We start from the raw sequence: 7,953 nt of genomic DNA, 5'->3' as shown, positions 1-7,953 counted from the left end.
ATGCATCAGCAGAGAGTGAGATTTCACTTGTACGCCTTTGCCACACCAATTTAGCATGCCTTACAATGCTTATTCTTGTGGCAAATGTCACTTGCATCCATTTTCTCATGACTCCCTCAATTACTCGCAAAAATATGTGTGAGTAAATATAATATGAAAGTGCTGCTCTTTTTTTAGTGTACACTGCAAATTATATAGGAAACTAAAAAAACTAAACTCCTCGAACAGGCCATGAAGGCCGATCCGTACCGACGGGCCGCCGTGTCATCCTCAGCCCACAGGCGACACTGGATGCGGATTTGGAGGGACATGTCAGCACAGCACTCTCACGGCCGTATGTCAGTTTCCGAGAGCGGAGCCGCTACTTCTCGATTAAGTAGCTCCTCGCAGGGGCTGAGTGCACCCCGCTTGCCAACAGCGCTCGGCAGACCGAACGGTCACCCATCCAAGTGCTAGTCCAGCCCGTCAGCCCTTACCTTCGGTGATCTGACGGGAACCGGTGTTATCACTGCGGCAAGGCCGTTGGCCCAAATTACATAGACATTTACAGAAAAACAGGATTACATATAGTTCATAGTGACGTAATATTCTTTGTAGCTGTTTTTTTCAATAAAATAAACCCTGTGTCATGTTATGCTGTGACTGGCGTAGATGATACACAAGTAATTTGGTGAGAGATTTGGTATTGCAGACTACATAGTCTCTCAAACTACCTCGCTGCAGGTAATCAAGGTACAGATTATGCTTCAGTTCGTATTGAACTAATTAATAGGTCCATCTTCCTAAACATTAACAATTTCCTGAACATTTGTCTCTGGATATACGTGATACATGTTTGAAGTTACGAATACGGACAACTATCAGCTGTATAATGGAAAGACTGCATTTGTGCCTGATCGGGACTCGAACCCTTGTGAAGGTTTACGCGAGCGGTCACGTTAACCGCTTTGACTATCCGTGTACGAGTCACGATCAGACCCAAATTTCCATACATGAAATGTATTCGCAGTTGGACATGGACATACGTCAGCTGTATAATGGAATAAGTGAAAATTTGTGCCGGACCGGTACTCGAACCCAGATTTACCGCTTATCGCAAGTGGTCGCCTTACAATTAGGCCATCCGAGTAGTTCTTTTTTATTTCATTTTGTTAGTTATTGTTCGTTGCATTTGTTCGGGGTGAACGTCCAATGACACCCGTTCAAGTTCGTACATAACCTATTCACTCAGTTTTTTCTTTTTCATTACAGAGAGCAGTTAACCCTCTGACCGAACACGCAGAGCTCTCGTACCGGCGAGTAGTCTAAGCTGCTAGAGAACGTCTCACGCCCAGACCCAAACATCCAAGTCGTCAGCTATGTGTATACAATCTGCACTTGTACTTCCACGACGTATATTCCGATGCAGGAGTGGGAGGGTGGCATTTTAACTGAAAGTCGCTGTTTGGTATTGGCCGATAAATACGATGTAGCAGTGCCTGCACTGTCAATAAGTACGATACAATGTTCCTATAGACATGCATGCGTGACCGAAGGAACAGACACTACGGCGACTACTGCCATCATGAAATACACGAAATGTATTCGCTGTTTCGAATATGGACAAGCATCAGCTGTATAACAGAATGACGACTTTTTGCCGGGCCGGGACTCAAACCGGGAATTCCCGCTTTATGCAATCAGTACTTTCGTTATCCGTGCACGACCCACTGTCAAAGGCAAACTTATATTTGTCGCCGTCCATGTGACACAACCTACACTCATACGTTACGTATATTTCTCTCTGGGAAGGACATATCTATTGAGAGTCGACGCCCTGGTATAGGTAAGTAAATAAAAAATAGCAGAGCCTGTGTTATCAGTAAAGGGTGATGCTATGTTCCTTCAGATATGCTTGCTGCAACTGTCTTCTAGAACCTTGATGTTCTTCGGAATTATGAATTGGAAACATGTTATCCATGTTCGTGTGTAAGGAAATATGACACTCATGTGTTGATTTATAAAGTAAATACATTGTAACCTAACTATCTATCTTGTAAGTAAAGAGCTAACATTTAACAAAGCAGTAGCTTTCGAATAAGTGAGAATTTATTGCTGCATCCAGGAATTATAGACCAGGTGTTACCTACGGCTTTGACTTTGGTATTTCGTGATGAATCTTCTGAACGTCTTCGAGTTAGACGTGGAAGCTGTCACTCAGAAACGATTGTCGACTGCTAGCGAGAGCGTCGAATCTTCCAAACGGCTTCTAGCGACCCACATTGGAACGGCATAAGGTTTACAATGGCGCCCTGTTTTATGTAGCAACTGTATGTTTATCGCCTCTGCGCACAACTGTTTACTACGCAGCGGAGTAAAATGGACTGTTGTTGTGTGTAAGTTCAAACAAAAAACTGAATCATTTACTGCAAGGAAATAATCATTATCTTGAGACAAGGACGAGACATATTTATAGAAATCCCGCAAATGCTACGCTCACTTTCGTCGACAAAGCTAATGCAAAACAAGAAAGAGAATTCCACCAGAAACAAGTGTTATGCAGCGTAAGGACAACTGTCAGACCTACGGTTTCCCGTTGTAAGGAGAGAATTACTTCAACGTTGTTTAAGGTAGAATATTACTATGGCAGAAAATATTACTGCGATTGAAATAACGATGTCACCTTCTTTATACATGATGATCTGATCACAGACATAACTTACTAATATTGTCAAATTAGCAAATAATACAGGCTGTAGCGGGCTCAAGAGCAGACATTTCTGTTGGTGACTAAGGACGGTGTGCTGAACAACATTACATCAGTATTTACATCATTTGCAGACTAATAATTATAGCTATTGCAGGCCGTATGTTCTTAGGTTGAGTACTAGCTCCAGGTACATATGCCAACCGCAAGTCATTAGTATTTGTTTTCCTCTGAGCAATAGGTGATGTCAGAGTAACATGTGGAGGCTACACCACGTACTAATATGAGGGCTGTTCAGAAAGTAAGGTCCGATCGGTCACGAAATGAAAACCACAGTGAGAATCAACAATTTGTACTCACAACACTTAACTTAGCCACAACTTCCAGCTACCTCTCTCAATAGTTGCTACTCCGACTAAGATATCTGACGTGGCGTTGTGCAAACATCGCAGTGCCCTCTTCACAGAAGGCAGCCGCATATGCTTTCCGCCAATTCTCTACGCTCGTCTGCCTTTCGAAGTTTGTACCAAACTCAAGCTAGATATAGTAGAGGTCAGTGAAGCGAAGTGGAAGGAAGACAAGGATTTCTGGTCAGATGAGTATCGGGTAATATCAACAGCAGCAGAAAATGGTATAACAGGTGTAGGATTCGTTATGAATAGAAAGGCAGGGCAGAGGGTGTGTTACTGTGAACAGTTCAGTGACCGGGTTGTCAGAATCGACAGCAGACCAACACCGACAACGATAGTTCAGGTATACATGCCGACGTCGCAAGCTGAAGATGAACAGATAGAGAGAGTGTGTGAGGATATTGAAAGGGTAATGCAGCATGCGAAGGGGGACGAAAATCTAATAGTCATGGGCGACTGGAATGCAGTTGTAGGGGAAGGAGTAGAAGAAACGGTTACAGGAGAATATGGGCTTGGGACAAGGAATGAAAGAGGAGAAAGACTAATTGAGTTCTGTAACAAGTAATAGCGAATACCCTGTTCAAGAATCACAAGAGGAGGAGGTATACTTGGAAAACGCCGGGAGATACGGGAAGATTTCAATTAGATTACATCATGGTCAGACAGAGATTCCGAAATCAGATACTGGATTGCAAGGCGTACCCAGGAGCAGATATAGACTCAGATCACAATATAGTAGTGATGAAGAGTAGGCTGAAGTTCAAGACATTAGTCAGGAAGAATCAATACGCAAAGAAGTGGGATACGGAAGTTCTAAGGAATGACGAGATACGTTTGAAGTTCTCTAACGCTATAGATACAGCAATAAGGAATAGCGCAGTAAGCAGCACTGTTGAAGAGGAATGCACGTCTCTAAAAAGGGCCATCACAGAAGTTGGGAAGGAAAACATAGGTACAAATAAGGTAGCTGCAAAGAAACCATGGGTAACAGAAGAAATACTTCAGTTGATTGATGAAAGGAGAAAGTACAAACATGTTCAGAGAAAATCAGGAATACAGAAATACAAGTCGCTGAGGAATGAAATAAATAGGAAGTGCAGGGAAGCTAAGACGAAATGGCTGCAGGAAAAATGTGAAGACATCGAAAAAGATTTGATTGTCGGAAGGACAGACTCAGCATACAGGAAAGTCAAAATAACCTTTGGTGACATTAAAAGCAACGGTGGTAACATTAGGAGTGCAATGGGAATTCCACTGTTAAATGCAGAGGAGAGAGCACATAGGTGGAAAGAATACATTGAAAGTCTCTATGAGGGTGAAGATTTGTCTGATGTGATAGAAGAAGAAACAGGAATCGATTTAGAAGATATAGGGGATCCAGTATTAGAATCAGAATTCAAAAGAGCTTTGGAGGACTTACGGTCAAATAAGGCAGAAGGAATAGATAACATTCCATCGGAATTTCTAAAATCATTAGGGGAAGTGGCAACAAAACAACGACTATTCACGTTGGTGTGTAGAATATATGAGTCTGGCGACATACCATCTGACTTTCGGAAAAGCATCATCCACACAATTCCAGGACGGCAAGATCTGACACGTGCGAGAATTATCGCACAATCAGCTTAACAGCTCATGCATCGAAGCTGCTTACAAGAATAATATACAGAGGAATGGAAAAGAAAATTGAGAATGCGGTAGGTGACGATCAGTTTGGCTTTACGAAAAGTAAAGGGACGAGAGAGGCAATTCTGACGTTAGGGCTAATAATGGAAGCAAGGCTAAAGAAAAATCAAGACACGTTCATAGGATTTGTCGACCTGGAAAAAGCGTTCGACAATATAAAATGGCGCAAGCTGTTCGAGATACTGAAAAAAGTAGGGGTAATCTATAGGGAGAGACGGGTCATATACAATATGTACAACAACCAAGAGGGAACAATAAGAGTGGACGATCAAGAACGAAGTGCTCGTATTAAGAAGGGTGTAAGACAAGGCTGTAGCCTTTCGCCCCTACTCTTCAATATGTACATCGAGGAAGCAATGATGAAAAACAAAGAAAGGTTCAGGAGTGGAATTAAAAAACAAGTTGAAAGGATATTAATGATACGATTCGCTGATGACATTGCTATCCTGAGTGAAAGTGAAGAAGAATTAAATGATCTGCTGAATGGAATGAACAGTCTAATGAGTACACAGTATGGTTTGAGACTAAATCGGAGAAAGACGAAGGTAATGAGAAGTAGTAGAAATGAGAACAGCGAGAAACTTAACATCAGGATTGTTGTTCACGAAGTCAATGAAGTTAAGGAATTCTGCTACCTAGGCAGTAAAATAACCAATGACGGACGGAGCAAGGAGGACATCAAAAGCAGCCTCGCTATGGCAAAAAGGCATTTCTGGTCAAGAGTAGTCTACTAATATCAAATACCGGCCTTAAATTAAGGAAGAAATTTCTGAGGATGTACGTCTGGAGTGAAATATGGACTATGGGAAAACCGGAACAGAAGAGAATCGAAGCATTTGAGATGTGGTGCTATAGACGAATGTTGAAAATTTGGTGGACTGGTAAGGTAAGGAATGAGGAGGTTCTACGCAGAATCGGAGAGGAAAGGAATATGTAGAAAACACTGATAAGGAGAAGGGACAGGATGATGGGACATCTGCTAAGGCATGAGGGAATGACTTCCATGGTACTAGAGGGAGCTGTAGAGGGCAAAAACTGTATGGTACTAGAGGGAGCTGTATAGGGCAAAAACTGTAGAGGAAGACAGAGATTGTAATGCGTCAAGCAAATAATTGAGGACGTAGGTTGCAAGTGCTACTCTGAGATGAAGAGGTTAGCGCAGGAAAGGAATTCGTCGCGGGTCGCATCAAACCAGTCAGTAGATTGATGACAAAAAAAAAAAAACAGCCAAGATGTTGTCTTCGTAGTCAAAAGTTCATGTGAGGAGAGGGCGACAGTTAAAGGCTGTGTTGTGGGTGATCAAACACTTCCCATAGAAAACACTGCAGGAGCGTCTTCATTGCCCGTGCAGAATGCGACTGAAAGTTGAAGAAAGAAACGCATGACATTTACGTTAGGCGGGCTGCATACCTTCAGGCGAAATCTCTCACCACATCCACACAGCTGTATTTTGTTGTTTTAGGAATTTCTACGTGATAACTTTGGGCAATGAACTGAGAAGTACGATGTGAAGCGATAGACAGGCAAAGTTCCCTCGGATTTTCACAGTAGTTTCTGTTTCGCTCTTAATTGGTCCTTACTTTTCAAATACGCTGGTATAAGTGGTTTTAGCGTGGATCAGTACCTGGTACCTCAGAATCTTTTTTTCAAATTTATTAATTTTAGGTACTCCACTGTCGCAACAATAAACCCAGAGTCAATTTGAAACTTCTAAAAGGGTTTCCAAATTTTTTTCCGGCAGCGTAGTTTATTTTTTTCTCTGCAAAATAGTTGTTTCTGAAAGTAATGGCCTCCTTATTCGACGAAAAGTTCTGTTTGGGGCTAGATCTGGTAAGGAAGGACCGTGGTCAAGGAGCTGAACCGCAGTCTGTGGATTTTCGGCATGGCAACCGCTGAGCTGCGAGGCGGCGCCTCGTCTTGGTGAAACAAAACTTTTTTCTTCTACAAATGTGCCAGTTTTTGCTTAATTTCTGCTTTCAGCCTATCAAGTAATGTCGTGTTGTATGATTCTGAGTAGTTTTTCCTGTTTTTTTTTTTTTTTTTTTTTTTTTTTTTTAGCAGCAATTGTTAAATTTCAGCAATATTATCGTCAGTGGTCGCAATTTCTGGCCGTTGTCAGTGTTGAACTTCCGAAAATTCCACGATTGTACATGATGGTTTAATTTATGTAAGCGTACTTTATTTTAAAAACACAAATCTAATGACAGCTCGATAATCGATTTAGTCTATTTATGCAAATACGAGGACTGTTCGGAAAGTAAGGAACGATAGGTCTCGATATGAAAACCACAGTGCAAATGAAAACTGTTTTCTTGGCAGTAGTCAGCTACAACATCCAAATACTTATCTCTATAATCACCGATCCGAGTTAGACGTTTCTCATAGCTTTGTACCAATTTTCCAATACCCTCGTTATGGAAGACAGCCGCCAGTGTATTCAGCCGATTCTCTACGCTGGCCTACAGCTCGTTGTCTGTGCCAAAATGTTGTCTTCATAGCCAGCGGTTCATGTGAGCAGAGAAGAAACTCAGAGGGAAATAATTAGGGGATGTATTGTGGGTAATCAAACATTCGCTATTGAAAACAATGCAGGAGCAACGTCATTGTCGCTGCAGAATGCGGCTAAGAATTGTCTTGAAGAAGAAACCGCACGACAGTTATGTAATGTTGGCTGCATAGCTTCAGGCGAAATTTCTCAACAGGCCCTCTTAATTGGCGGGAGACACTATTGTTCTATGTATCTTTATGTGCTTCCTGTGTGCTCAGAACTAAAACGAATGACGTAAAGTGATTGACGGGCATACTATAGACACTGCCCAACACACCTGTGCAAAACTTCATCGGATTTTCACTGTGGTTTCCATTTCATGACCTATCGTTCCTTGCTTTCCTAATAACCCTCGTACATTCCTATACACTCCCTAAAATGACTGTCAAATAACAACTGCGCTTCCAAAATGGCACAAAGCTTGGTGACTTTTCAGACTACCTCCGTAACAGCTCGTCAGCTTCGATGCTTGCCGTAAAAGAGGAAAATACATGCCTTCTGTGGACCTCAGAAATGAGTTGCAACTTCTGAAAACACAACGCTATTAGCACAGTTCTGTCTTTCATGGTGTTTATTCAGTCTTATGGCGTCCGCTGCTTTTCATGATCCGTCAAATTGTTTTA

General features: G+C 42.0%; 1 pseudogene; it reads right to left on the bottom strand.

Moving 5' to 3' along the window:
* Nucleotides 1–409: 409 nt before the first annotated feature.
* LOC126274578 (5S ribosomal RNA) lies at nucleotides 410–527 on the bottom strand (annotated as a pseudogene).
* Nucleotides 528–7,953: the final 7,426 nt, after the last annotated feature.

The sequence above is a fragment of the Schistocerca gregaria genome, chromosome 5 (assembly GCF_023897955.1).
Source record: "Schistocerca gregaria isolate iqSchGreg1 chromosome 5, iqSchGreg1.2, whole genome shotgun sequence".
NCBI lineage: Eukaryota > Metazoa > Arthropoda > Insecta > Orthoptera > Acrididae > Schistocerca > Schistocerca gregaria.
The sequence above is the reverse complement of the archived record's forward strand: the minus strand, read 5'-3'. Positions and strand labels throughout refer to the sequence as shown.